This window comes from Vulpes lagopus, chromosome 3, assembly GCF_018345385.1.
Source record: "Vulpes lagopus strain Blue_001 chromosome 3, ASM1834538v1, whole genome shotgun sequence".
NCBI classification, from domain to species: Eukaryota; Metazoa; Chordata; class Mammalia; order Carnivora; family Canidae; genus Vulpes; species Vulpes lagopus.
In genome coordinates, this window is record NC_054826.1 from 6738641 (window position 1) to 6753579 (window position 14939).

Here is a 14939-nt window from a genome sequence, read left to right on the forward strand (position 1 = left end):
AAACCAACCGTATTTTCTACATTGCATATGCTGTTTTACACATTCAGCATGTCTGATCAGCATTAGTGTACATCAATGAGGAAAAATTTATAAAATATTTCCTTATGAACGAATGTCTTTTCTATCATTTTAATTCCCAAATTAAAGTATTATTTTTATTGTTGCTTTTGTTGTTATCGTGGCTTTTTATTCTTCACAGGTAAAATTACTTTTTACATAGATTTATGGCTATGATTAAAAACGTAGGTTTCATATGAGGTATTGCGCATCTAGTCTGTCTATCTTTGATTGTGTCCCATTTGCTTATGACTGCCTTTGCTCTGGACATGCTTCCTACAGAAATACTGCCAGTGAAGTACTCATCATTTTCTAGAGGCTTATTTAATTATCTAAATTCTTCAATATAGGCTCCTTTTAGATATGTTAATTAATTCTTTCATTAAAAAAATATAAATGCATTACTTGCTACATACCAGCCACTTTGCTAGGCCTGGAAATAAGAGGCAACATGACTCATTCTTTTTTTTTTTAATTTTTATTTATTTATTTTATTTACGATAGTCACAGAGAGAGAGAGAGAGAGGCAGAGACATAGGCAGAGGGAGAAGCAGGCTCCATGCACCGGGAGCCCGATGTGGGATTCGATCCCGGGTCTCCAGGATCACGCCCTGGGCCAAAGGCAGGTGCTAAGCCGCTGCGCCGCTGCACCACCCAGGGACCCCCAACATGACTCATTCTTGAGGAAGTTATAGCTTAATGGCAGGGAGGTAGGTACAAAGGTTGTAATATTGCCACAGAATAATCTATATAAACTATTAAAAGTACAAAATATTACACGAGTATATACGTATATATGTACGTAAAATCTTAAATTTCTTTATTTACATATATTCCTGCACCTATGTGTTATATACACATGTATTATATAGATTATATTTTATATTATTTACATATGTTAAAGCTGTTGTAAAGTGGGTGTCAAAATAGCCTTTATGGAGTGTTGAAACTGGAGAGAATCTTAGAAAATGATAAGAGTACTACTCAGGTAGTCAAAAGGAGAAAGTTTATTATGGGTAGTTAAAGCAAAGAGAACAAGTGTAGTATGGCTTGCAGAGGTCTTTCATATTTAATTATGTGTGGAAATGGTTAAGTCATTTAGAATAGATGATGTACGGATGGAAGCTTGTCAGGACCTGCAACGAAAGGTCAGATCATGCGCAAATTATTTAGACTGTTGTGATTCTAATGCATCTTTTTATTTCATCAGTTACGCTGATGCTCCAGTTATTAAGCAATTGTTTCTCAGCTCCAAACTCACCCTTCTATACTCTCTTTGGTTTGCTGGGATTCTGACAACCACATTTCTTCTTTTCCAGCTGGGTTTATGCAAGATTATGCCAACAGGAAGTACCAGACTGAGACTGTAAGACTCTAAAAAGAAGATGAGTATTACCTCTCCTGTGTACTTCCCATGGGTTCCTTGTCGGCTTCCTCACTCAATGGGCAGCAGCCCCAGCAGAGCTTTTATTTATGTATTTATTTTATCTCAGGAGCAGCAATCCATTCCTCTAACAGTGGCTCAATCAAGTCTTCACTTTTTCTAGTGTGTACAACCAGCATCACTATGTTCAACCTCAGAGATATGACCACAACTAGCTGTTGCCATTGATCGAAGTTGTGAGTGTCCCCCTTCTGGGCTGGGGGAGGAGGCTTCTGAGCTCAGAGATAGTAGCACCAGCCAGGGTATCACATTTTCTTTAGAAGTCTGAATTTTTAGCTTCAGGGGCCCCTTTTAGAAATTTCTTAGTTGAAATTGCTACTGTTGTAGGAATTCTCTGTCTCTAGTGCCAGAGGTTCTTGGCCACGCTGCTTCGAAGAATGAAGAGGTAGACCAGAGGAAGAGGTGGGCCAGCAAAGTAGAGTCTTCTTGAGCAACAGTGCAAAGCTCCCTCCTGGAGGGGAAGGGGGCTCAAGAAGGTTACCCTTGGAGTTTGGGGGTTTTATGAGCTTTTTTGGAACTCCCTTAAGGGATCAGGATGTGCTGAGTCATACCAATCAGGGCTTTGGTCCCATATCTGTCTACTTACTAGGCTAATGTCTACGTGCTGATGGTCTTTTTGGCTGACATCTGAAGGCTTATGTTTTAACTGACCCTTGCCCGTGATGGGGACAAATGCCTCGTGGTTGTCTTATTTTAGGATATTTTGCAGAAGTCATTTCAGGAAAGCCTGCAAAACAATGCTAGTGTGGCCCCCTCTAGGCTACAAAACAGGGTGTTAGTGCTGTTTTATCTTAGCTGTCCTGACTCCATATTTTGTAGTTGGGGACCTGGCCCCGACACCCTAACTGTCCAAATAACTCCTAACATTGCAACTACTTCCTTTTATTCGCTCAGCACTTAAGTAGCTGCTGCCTGCAGTTGTACTTCAATGATCCCTTAGAGTTCTTATTTTTCCATTATCTAGATTAGGACCCTTGTATTTAGTTAATAACTTCTTATATTAAATTTTCTTTCTTTTATTTTTAATACTGCTGTGTTCTTTGACTGGGCACCTACTGGAATTAACCAATACTTCTTAAAACTAGAAAGTCATATGTCTCAAACATGTCATTTGCTTAATATAAAGATCCCAAGGGTACTCCTCTGAGATTTGAATTCTATTATTCTGGGTCTGGAAATAGATTTATTTTTAAAAACACTCACAGGAATCTGGTGACTAGTCAAGTTTCAGCAGTAGTCCTGGAAACCTAGAGGATCCATTTAAGAGATTTTTTAAGTAAAACATTTTAGAAAGATTTTTTATTATTTGTTTATTTATTCATTCATTCATTCATTCATTCACTTATTCATTTATTTATTTTACAGTCCATGGTCATTTGAAATAACTTTTTTGGAGGAACGGCTGGAAACCAGAGTTTCAGTTTTAAGACTTCATGTGTGAGATTTAGGGTGGGTCAGAGAATATGGGCTTAGGAATTGCAAGAGCCATTTTCAAGTGTAAAGCTAAAGGATAAAGATAATACTTAGTTAAAAACTGATTATGAGTGGTTTCATCAATGTTTCAGGGGAATTTTCTTCATTCTTAATTGTAATATTTGTTTCACAGTCTCTCCATAAATGACTATCTTCCCAAAGGGACTATATTCTGATCAATAACAATAACAAGAACCAGGGCTTCTGTCTTTGGTTTTCCTAGATAAGATACAGCTATATGGTATACATCCAATATGTATTTGCTAAATTAAAAAAAAAAATTAAAATGGCTGTCAGAAAACACACACACATTTGTTTAATGCATTTCCTCATATTTATAATTTGAGTCTTTTAAACTACATATAAAACACATACAGCTTTTATTATGTACCTAATCTGGATTGTGTTATGCCACAAGAGAGATTATATAATCAAAATTTACCAAGATTCTACTTAAATAGAGCATGTGTTCATAATATTCTATTTGAGATCTAATTAGATTTTAAGTACAATTCTGGAATACACTCATTCTAAGGTTTTGTTGGATTCCACAAACTCTCCATCTGAGCTTAGCCATTAAAATTTCTTTTTAAGTTAACTGTGTTAACATCATTCCTAATTTATTCTCCTGAGCTGAAAGAGTCCCCTACTGCTTGTCTGTTTTAGTGTTTAATTGCTTCACAGACTCCCAGATTGGATTCTGTAGCAATTTACTTTGCTCTCCTGGTGAAACAGTTGAGATTTTCAGCATGAATTAAAGAAAAATGGAAATGCTAATAAGTAAAAAAAAAAAAAAAAAAAAAAAGATTTCCTGAAACACCCTATCCTTTCATTTGATTGGAAGCTAATAGTGAATTAATTAATATTATAGAATTTTGTTGGCAGATTTAAAGTTTCATTACAAGGGGGCAAAGACACCCTTAGTTCAGAATTACCAAGACAGAACTCAGTTACCTGAGAGAGGTATCACCATCTCATATCAAGAATGAGTCAATCTGTACTATAAAGATCTTTAGAATCCTCTAAAAAAACTTTTTTTCAGATTTTCCTTGAGAGGTATTAAACCAAACCAAACATGCTTTGCCCTATGTTTAACTTCGTATGTTTGTTGAATAGTGTAAGATCTGTAGTGTTGGGTGTCTGTATGTCACCAAATTAAGGAACTAATTAATAAATGAAATTTTAAAATAAAAATGGTATGAATTTTGTACAATCCCAAGGTTCTGAATTTTAATTACAAGGGTAACAACTAATATTTTTTTTTCCATTGGGAAGATACTCAAAATCATTAGACTTGTATTTAATCTTCTGTATTTCTGCATATTCTGAATCAGCCACAAAAGTTCATAGAACTTCAGCATACTAAATTGATACCTGATATCATAGCTAATTAGAAGGAATTTTAATTTTATTAAACTAGAGCTATAGTTGCCAATCAGTGTTTGAAGACTAACTGCTAATACAGAAATGGGCTTTTGCCCTTTGCAAGGCCAGGCCTGCCATCTACTGTGTGAGAGCCAACTAACCTGAAATTCGATTCTAATCAAGTAAGGTGAGTTGAACTGAATGATCTTGTGTATAAAACTTTCACAAATAAATATGTGAATGCAATTTTAATCAGTAAAAGTCTAAATGGAAAGAGAGTGTTGACTAAATTTTTATTATGTTATGAGATAATTGTTTAAATCAACATCTGATCACTGAATCTTTGCGTTAAAATTCACCTCATTTTCATTCTGATTACATATTTTTTGTATTTCAGGAGCTGTAGAAAATATGATAACAAACTCAATATTAAAAAATATCATACTGATTTGCAATCCTATTAATGTAGTTCTTTCAGCAGAAAGAACTGCCAAGAGGAAATGTTATCTGCACCGTCCTTTACCTTAGTTGTTACCACGTGTGGCTATTGAGCATTTGTAATGTGGCTGGTGTGACTGTGAAAGTTTTGCTTTGTTTTTTAGTTTTAAATGTAACTAAATTCAATGCAGATAGTCTTGTGTGGATCATAGCCACTGTATCTATAGGACAGCATGGCTCTGTAGAATTGTTAGTTAACTCTATTATTTTTTCTTGGTCTTCTGAAGTTCTAAAGCAAATAGATATGTTATTTTTGTTTGTTTACTTCAAGTCCCTATTTAAATTCTAGTTAGCTAACATATAGTGCAATATTCGTTTCAATAGTAGAATTTAGTGGTTCATCACTTACGTAGAACCAGTGCTCCTCACAAGTGGTCTCCCTAATGCCCATCACCCATATAACTAATGCCTTGCCCACCTCCCATTCTGGTAAATTACATAAAATAACTTTTCATGGGTTCTCTCATAGTGACTTTTAAAATTTAAAGTTATCTGTAAATAATAGAGGTGTTTGGTTCAGTTAAAAAATAAAGAAAAAGACACAGATGCAGTCTATTTTAAAATAACAAATCTATATCACTGGAATTTGTTGTCTGGAGATATTAAAAAATCCTTTCCCCACACTGTTCAGCACATGATATAATGCACAAAAAATCAAAACAACTTTATATAAAATGAAAAAAATGATCACACATATATTAAAAGTGTCCATAGGGGGAAAGATAATGAGACGTTTTATATCTTGCACATATAATTCTTAGATTTATATCCGTACGAAAGATTTCCAAAGCAATTCACTCAGTTTATTTCTGCATTATAAGCAGTGAAAATGCCTTCGCCAGGTTTCACAATTCATTAAATCATTTAATCAATTGATATGACTACTTAATTTCAAAGAGAGGAATTGAATCAGTTTTCATAATTTATAATTGACTTATCTTTACACAAGATATGCTACCTCTAGGGTACAGAGCATTTTTAGATTTTTTATGAAGAGAATTTCACCATATTCCATTCTATTCCTCTCCTGAATAGTTGGATTTAGCATTTGGATCTATCTTGGAACAGAATTTTCAGAAATTTTCTCAAATCTTAATTCCCTGCGAAATCCATACTCAATGCTCATACTTTATGAATTGTCCTACAATTAAGTTGAACAAACTTGGCCCTTTCTTTTAGCTTATAAAGGAGATAAAACATACACACATGTATTACATACATTCTTACATTTATACACACAGGTACGTATGCACATAAGTATAGGGTACATCAAAAGTAATATTTTCACAGTGATTATCATATGAAAATGGAACTATAAGTCATTGCATTACTATTCTCATTTTATAACTTCTTCACAGAATTTTTAAAAATTTTCTTCATTTATTTTTTAAGATTTTATTTATTTATTCATGGAAGACAGATAGAAAGAGAGGCAGAGACACAGGCAGAGGGAGAAGCAGGCTTCCTGCAAAGAACCAGATGTGGGACTCAATCCCAGGACCCGGGATCATGCCCTGAGCCAAAGGCAGATGCTCAACCACTGAGCCACCCAGGCGTCCCGCTTCACAGAATTTTCAAGAAACATTAGGAATAGGGGATTTGTGAGAATCTCACTGACATGTGAGAATCAGATTTTATATTTCACACTAAATAATTTTCCTTAATGTGAATATTTTAAAAATATTTTATCAATGCATATGCTTATAAGATTTATGAATCTTTGAAGATATGTGTAAAAAATGAAATCAATAATTTATCATGCATACATTCTTTACCAAATCTCACGTTAAAGAGTTCAGACACAGGGTTCAACTTATTTTTTTAATATATTTGTATATGTGCTGCCGAAGCAAGTACTTTAATATATTTGGTTGAGAAATTCATCATTTACTTAAAATTGGAGGCACTGATTTTATTTTTAATTTTTTCCAGTATATGTATAAGAAATTACTTTATAGCTTTATTTGGATGTTTCGATTTCATCTTCAATGGGTGCAATTTTCAAATAAGAAACAGGTTTTATTATCTTGTATTGAGATATAAGTGACCTATAACATCATATTCATTTCAGTGTATAACACACTTATTCAATATTTGTGTACATGTTGTGAAATGATCTCCACAATAAGTCTAGTTAACATTCTCATCACATGTAGTTAATTACTTTTTTCTTGTGATGAAAATGTTTCATATTTACTCTTTTAGCAGCTTTCAAATATATAATAAAGTATTATTAATTAGTCACCATGGTGTTCATTATATCCCTAGGACTCTTATAACTGGAAATTTTGTACTTCCTGACCTCCTTCACTCATTTCACCCACCCCACCCCCTGCCTCAGGCAGCCACCCATCTTTTTATCTAAGTTTGTTTTTTTTTAATTCTGCATGTGAGATCATATGCTACGTCTTTCTCTCTCTGACTTATTTCACTAAGCATAATGCCCTCAAACTCTGTGTTAGCACAAATGGCAAGGCTTTCTTTCTTTTTTAGGGAAAAAGATCTTTGTATATAGGTAACATTGCAATGTTTTATTTTATGGCCTTAATAAAAGTATTGATCGTGTTGAATTATTAATATCATCATGGAATAAATCTAGAGATATAGCAACTGCTTGAAACAATTCCTCTCAATATCCCTAAATGCAATATGTAAATATTCAAAGTGAAATGATCACTCTACCTACCCCAAATATTAGAGATAATTGAATCATGGCGTATCCTTAAGGCAATGTTTTGCTAGTCTTGCATTATCAGCACTCCAGCTCACCATGCCCTCTGTTTACCTTACAACATGATTTGGCCTTTAACTTTACCAGGAATTAATGCTGATGAGAAGAAGGAAGTTAGAGCCAGGAGCAGGAAACATTTCCAACCCTTTCTGTACACCTTTCATGTAGGTGATTTAACAAAGCTCTTCTTTCTGGGAGTATGTCAGTGAATCAGTTCTTGACTGCGTCACTAGCATATGTTGGTTTGTCTTCCTACCCATTCTCATGTCTGTTGTTTATTTTTAGGACAATCTTAGGAAGTCATATGCTTAATATAAGAAAGACAAGTGACTGGGGCAATTGGTATTTCTTGACTACTATATTTTTTTCAAATATAAAGTTGATTACACATAACAGGTATTTTCTTATGCTGGTATTTTTTGCTTTCTCAATAAAGATGACATAGTTCACTAATTTATAGAAGCCCATTGTGTGATTGAGAATTTGGCCTAAAGAATGTGAAATAAAGAATCCGAAATGAATTATTTATCCAAATAGAAAGACCATATTTAAAAGGATATATCAGCTCTTCCACTCAATTAAGGAACTAAAGTTTCGCCTCGGTGGCTCAGCAGTTGTGTCTGCCTTCAGCCCAGGGCATGATCCTGGAGACCCAGAATCCAGTCCCACATGGGGCTCCCTACAGGGAGTCTGCTTCTCCCTCTGCCTGTACCTCTGCCTCTCTCTCTCTGTCTTTCATGAATAAATGAAAAAAAATATTTTTAAAATAACTAAAATATTGATTTCTGATAGTGTCAGTTTGTTGGTTCCATTTTCTTTCCTTATTTAAAATGACTGAAAAATCTTTTAGGAGATCATGAAAATAATTTGTTGAAAAATCAGATCAGGCAACCAATGAAGCATATTTGTCTATGATCCAATAGAACAGTTTTTTAAAGTGTGTTCTCATTTTACTTTTAGGATTTCTATTATTGGAATTGTATACAACTTATATTGGACAGTTATACTTCCAAAACCCTCTATAGAAAATCTGATATTTTATTGTGTTCAAAAATAACTTGTTTAATATGCTTACCAAAATATGTGCTTAGTTATGTGAAATCTACAAATGTGTAATTTTTATGATCTAATATCCATTAAATTTTACTAAGAAAATAAGGCTAGGCAATACAAGAAGCAGAAAATGATAGCCTCTTTTTTTTTTCAATATGTCCTTAGAATATCACTTTCCTATTTTCTGTCATTCCTTTGTCCAAAGAAGAACTTCTGGCCCTTAGAAAAAGAGCTACCTCAACTCTTTAGTACTTTGTATTTTAGATTAATCTTAAAAGATGATAAGAGGGCCCTCCTTTGGCTATTTCAAGTTAAAAAATACATATTTGCAAAAAATATATGAATAAAACCAGTGGGAAAAAAAAAAACATACCTAAATTAAACTGGTCCAAAAACTGTAAACAACACCTCATCAAAGAAAATATACAGATGACAAATAAGCGTATGAAAAGATGCTCCATGTTGCATCAGGGAAATACAAGTTAAAACCACAACGAGATACCATTACACAACTATTAGAAAGACCAAAATCTGGAACTAGACAATATCACATGATGCTGAGGAGGTCAACCACAGGAACTCTCATTCATTGCTGGTTGTAGTGCAAAATGGTGTGGACATTCTGCAAGACAGTTTGGTGGTTTCTGACAAAGCTGAACGTACTCTTACCATGACCCAGCAGTTGTGTTTCTTGTTACATGTCCAAATGAGTTGAAAACTTATATCCACACATAAAGCAGCATAGAGATGTTTATGGCAGCTCTATTCATGATTGTCGAAACTTGAAAGCAACCAGGAGGTCTTTCAGTAAAGAAATGGGTTCTCAAGCTATGAAGGAAACCTAACTGCAAATTATGGAGTGAAAGAAGGCAATCTGAAAAGACTACATATTGTAAACTTGCAACCATATGGCACTCTAGAGAAGCCAAGGCTATGGAGACAGTAAGATGTTCAGCAGTTGCCGGGTACTTGGGTTGGGAAGATGAAAGGTGGGACATGTAAGATTTTTGGGGCAGTGAAAATACTCTATGTAATAGTAAAATATGGAAATATGTCATACATTTATTCATCCAACCCATAGAATATACAACACCAAAAATGAACCCTAAGGTAAACTATGGATTTGGGGTGATTATGTGGTAATGTAGGTTTATCCTAGGTTAAAAAAAGATAAAACACTCTAAGTGATGTTGATAATGGGGAAGGTATGCATGTGTGGGGCAAGGGGTATGGGAAATCTGAATTTTGTTGTAAACACAAAACTGCTCTTATAAAAGCTAGTCTTTAAAAAATAAAAAAAAAGATAAATACACTTTTTCTGTTGTTGTTAAATTAAAAACTGAGTTAATAATCCTTAACTTACAATGGAAAACTTTACCAACAGAAGGTAGTTCCTTAATAAAAGCAATTTTTAAATTCCAGAATCTCTCCTGCAATCATATTTGCTCTAAATATAATGATAAAAATAGAATGTACACTACCGTGTTATTTATTTTGATATATAAAATCATTTCCTGGCTTAAAAAAGAAAAATGAATGTATACATTTCATAGCACTACAAAGAAAAACTACAGCATTCATTAAAAATGAAATAAAGTTGTAGCAAATGTACTATACTAATGCAAGATGTTAAAAATAGAGGGAATTGAGGTGGTTAGTGCTGAAAGGGGAATTGAGGAATCTCGATACTCTTAGCTCTAAAAGTATAGCTCAGGAAAACTGAGATAAAATTAAAACTGCTCCAAATTTAAATTTATTACTTAAAAAGTAAGAAAAAATTAAACCATTTGATCTTATAATTTAATATGAATAAAATTTTAATAGTTTAAAAAGGCAAAGGTTGGGATTTTCTGCAAAGCCTATTTTATTTGGAGATGCAAAATCATCAGACCCCATCTTCTGGCTGTCTCCATTTCTATGTCTGTGTTATTCCCAGTTTTGCCTATTGCCAATAACCTTTCAGCTCATTATAAAGGAATCTCCCTCCCCTCATGAGTTTTGACAAAAAAATAAAGGGAAGGACTCTAATTTATCAACTTGAGTTTTGTGCTCTTCTTACTACCTTTTTAACATGATCTGACTAGATGCCCTTATTCCTACTTAGAGACTAAACATGTATTTTTTTAGCCCAAACTGAGAGTACCTTTTTAATGTAATTTTATGATATATATATATAACTGTTTTCTTCACTACTTTCTGGTTTTCTTGGTTTAATATAATGTTTATACATAGAACCATATTCCTTTTTTTAACTGATATAAGTATAGAACTAGGAAATAATAAACATTTGTTGAAGGAAAAATAGTAATAACCTGTCTCTCAGGGCATTCGGTGCAGAATTCCAAGAGATTCCAAGAACAAAATATCACTGGTATTACTCAAGACATGTTTACCAATTCTTCTCACCTATAAAACAAATATAATAATAAGCAATAGTGAGTCTTTAGCTTTATATGCTAAGTATTAGAGTAATCATTGCACTAATAAATCTGTTTCTTGATATATATTTTGAGAATGACAGGAAATAGGTAACTACTTTAATTTTGCATACCAATCTTTGGTAAAGAGATATAGTTAGGAGTTGGCACTTCAGATTTCTTATAGAGACTTCTAGTTAATCTAGTTTATAAAACATATATGGTGTTCCGATTTAAACTTGTTCTACAATAATAAATTGGCCAAATGAAATATAAAAGTGTACTGTTTCCTTATATTATTAAGTCTGTAGTAGAGAGGGAAATTTCTAGATGTCTGGAACAGAAAGGAAGCTCAAAGTAAGTTTGGGAATAAGGCATTGATTTCAAAATAACCTATGGGTATCAGAAACGGATATGGATTTTAAGGTTTTTTGACTGGCCAAAACTTAGTGTCAGGGGACAGAATGTTCTGGAAAATCTGTGCCTTGCAAAACATGGGAATTGGATCTCAATATGCACTATGTATAATTTGAAATAGTCAGCAAATACAGTCATGTAAAAATTGAATCAGACATTTTAAGGGGGGATTTTGCTATAGGCAACTTCCAGAAGAGAAGTGCTTATTTTCACAGGAAACAACTTCTATTAAAAATTAGCTCTTGGGATGCCTGGGTCGCTCTGCAGTCAAGCATCTGCCTTTGGCTCAGGGCGTGATCCTAGAGTCCTGGGATCGAGTCCTGCATCAGGCTCCCTGCATGGAGCCTGCTTCTCCCTCTGCCTGTGTCTCTGCCTCTGTCTCTCTCACTCTCTCTCTCTCTCTTTCTCTCTGTGTGTCTCATGAGTAAATAAATAAAATCTTTAAAAAAAATTAGCTCTTATAATTATCCCCTCCCCCCACCAAAACAACAACAACAACAACCACTGAAAAACAACATACTAGTGTGAGAGAGTGTCAGTAAAGAAACAAGTTGGGCCATTTAAAATGTAATAAGTAGAAAAGAAATTGAACATCACAAAAGACTTATAGTAATTATGTTAAAAATGTTATCAAATAATTTTGGTAATGGCTAAAACTGTGAGGGTTCTGAATTTTACTACTTCACTCATTCAAACCAGATTTTGAAGATGATGGATGGGCATGGGATGCTGGGTAAAGGATTTTAGAAGCTGAGGAGACAAGGTACCCAGTCCCTAAGAGAAGCAAGCACTCTGAAGACACTTGGACAAAAAGGATGTAGAGTCCCAGCAGAAAGCTACAGCACCAGTGGTGCACGAACAGAAGTAAGACTTAGATCTGTCCGAGTGCTGTACCTCAAGAGAAAACATGAAAATGTTTTCATTGGAATGAAGGGAACTTCAGAGAGGTCAGCAAAAGAATCTGTATGCTCTCTTACCATGAGTCACTTGCCTAATCCCAAACCATGCATGCAGAGGGTAAGACATGAGAAAGTCCAGCAGAAAGCAGCGTCTGGAAGGCTAAAGGGTTTTGCGGTAGTTTTCAGCAACTTCAAGATGCTGGCAGGGATGAACTTGATTTTATTCTGAATTTAGAAACATCGGCTCTGGTAAATGACTCAGAATTTTACCAATTAATCCCAAAGCATCGCATCATGTGATGAAGGCACAACTGAAAAGGACCACCAACCCTACAGATCCCTAAAATCTCTGCAATGAGAGTAAATTGCTGGCACTCATGTTGCTAGCAAGGAAGGGGGAACTTTACTTTCTTGAGAAGATTTTATCCTCCAGAGCTTCTGTCAACAGAAAGTATAGCCAAAGGGAGGGAAAAAACAAAGCATGTTAAAAAAACAAAATCAAATCCAAGAGGAAAAATAAACAAATGGAAACAGGCTATCAGAAAATCCAAATAAAGGCATTATGAGACAGAACTTTAAAATATTCATCATTTGTATATTGAAGAAATAGAGAACTTCAGAGAATCTACAAAAGTAACCAAGTGGAAATTCAATTTATTTCTAGGTATTTTCTGGGTTTTGATATTATTTTATCTAGTATTTTTCATTTTATATTATATTAGGTTGTTCATTGATTTCACATAATCTTAGGTCGTTGCTTTTTTTTTAAAGATATGCTGTTGACTTTTTAAAAAAGATTTATTTATTTACTTGAGGTGTGGGAGGGGCGGAGGGAGAAAGAATCTTAAGCAGACTCCATGCAGAGCATATTGCCCAAGGCAGTGGTGGATCCCAGGACCCTGAGATCATGATCCCAGCAGAAACCAAGAGTCAGAGGCCTACCCCCCACTCCACCACCCAGGAGCCACTTGACTTTTGTATATTGATGTAGATTCTATGACCTTTATTAATCCGAAGAGCTGGTTTATGTATTTTTTTGATTTTCAAAAGTTAACTTCTAAGGCATCAGGTTTTTCTGTGTGCATATAAATGTGTGTATGCCTTGTGGTTACTCAGATATTCATTTTATGAAAAAATGCACTTTCAAAAAATAATAAATAAAAGCAAGATATGTATGATTAAATCTCCCAAAATAAACTGCAGACAGTCAAAGACATGGATATATAAAGGCAAAGTCTGTAATCAGTTATTTAAGAAAGATGTGTCATTGGTAGAAGAATGGGGAAGTATGAGCACAATAAATATAAATCTACAACAGAAATATGGTACTGAAACTACTGAATCGAAATGACCAAATTCAAATCTTAAAAGTTACCAGACAGAAGGGAAAATTCCCTATGAAGAAACAGCACTAAAATAACACACTTTCTTTAAGTAAAAATAAGGACCAAAGAACCTGGAATAATAGTTTATTTATACTAGATGGATATCAGGTTAGACTTCTGTATTAAATTAAACTTTCAGTCAGTAGAATCGAATATAAATTTTCAAGTGCACCAACTATAACATTTTTCATAGTTTACATCTTGATTGAAATTTTAAGAAAGGGAAGGATAGAAAATGTGGAATACATTCAAATACCTCAATGATGTGTATTAAAATTTTGCATAACTCCTAAAAAATGTTATCTATTTTAAAATATGTTGAATAACAGGCGTAGACGCATTATAAACTTTATTGATCCAACGGAGATGAGAATGGGGTAAATAAAAAGCTTGAAACACAGAAAATATCTACAAAATGTAGATTGCCAATTATTTTTGTAATCAAAATATAAAATAACTAACTATAATAATTAAAGAATAAAAGATCTACATATAGGTAAAAAGTGTATAGACATTTTTATTTATTATATTGAAGGCAATGTAATAAATAAGAGAACAAGTATGTAAATATGAAATCGAAAGGAGATAAAATTCAAACATGGTAAAAACAAATGCTTTGGGAATGAGAAAGGAGAAAAAAATAGTTGTCCCATATATAATTGAGAGAATAAATGAAAGGAACTTAAATTTCTCTAAAATATTGAACTGTAGGAATGAAAAGTAAGTTGATATAGAAATAAGATGAATTATTTATAAGTTGATATAGAAATAAGATGAATTATTTATATTTGCTCTAGAAAAGTTAGAAACCAGAGTTTAAGGGACACCTGGGGGGCTCTGTGGTTGAGCATCTGCCTTCAGCTCAGGGCGTGATCCTGGGGTCCTGTGATCAAATCGCACATCAGCCTCCCTGCATGGAGCCTACTTTTCCCTCTGCCTGTGTCTCTGCCTCTCTCTGTGTCTCTCATGAATAAATAATTAAAATATTAAAAAAATAGAAAGAAAGAAACCAGAAGTATTAAAAACCATTATACAGAGACAGAGAACACATAAACACACAGATCACTTCAGACAGAAATTTCTATAAAGATTCTATGTGTTTTCATTATCATAAAGTTCTAAAGGCTATAAAAACATAGTGTTAGATGAAATGGAAGATCTCAGTTATAAATTATATTTTTGCAGGACAATTACTAGAGA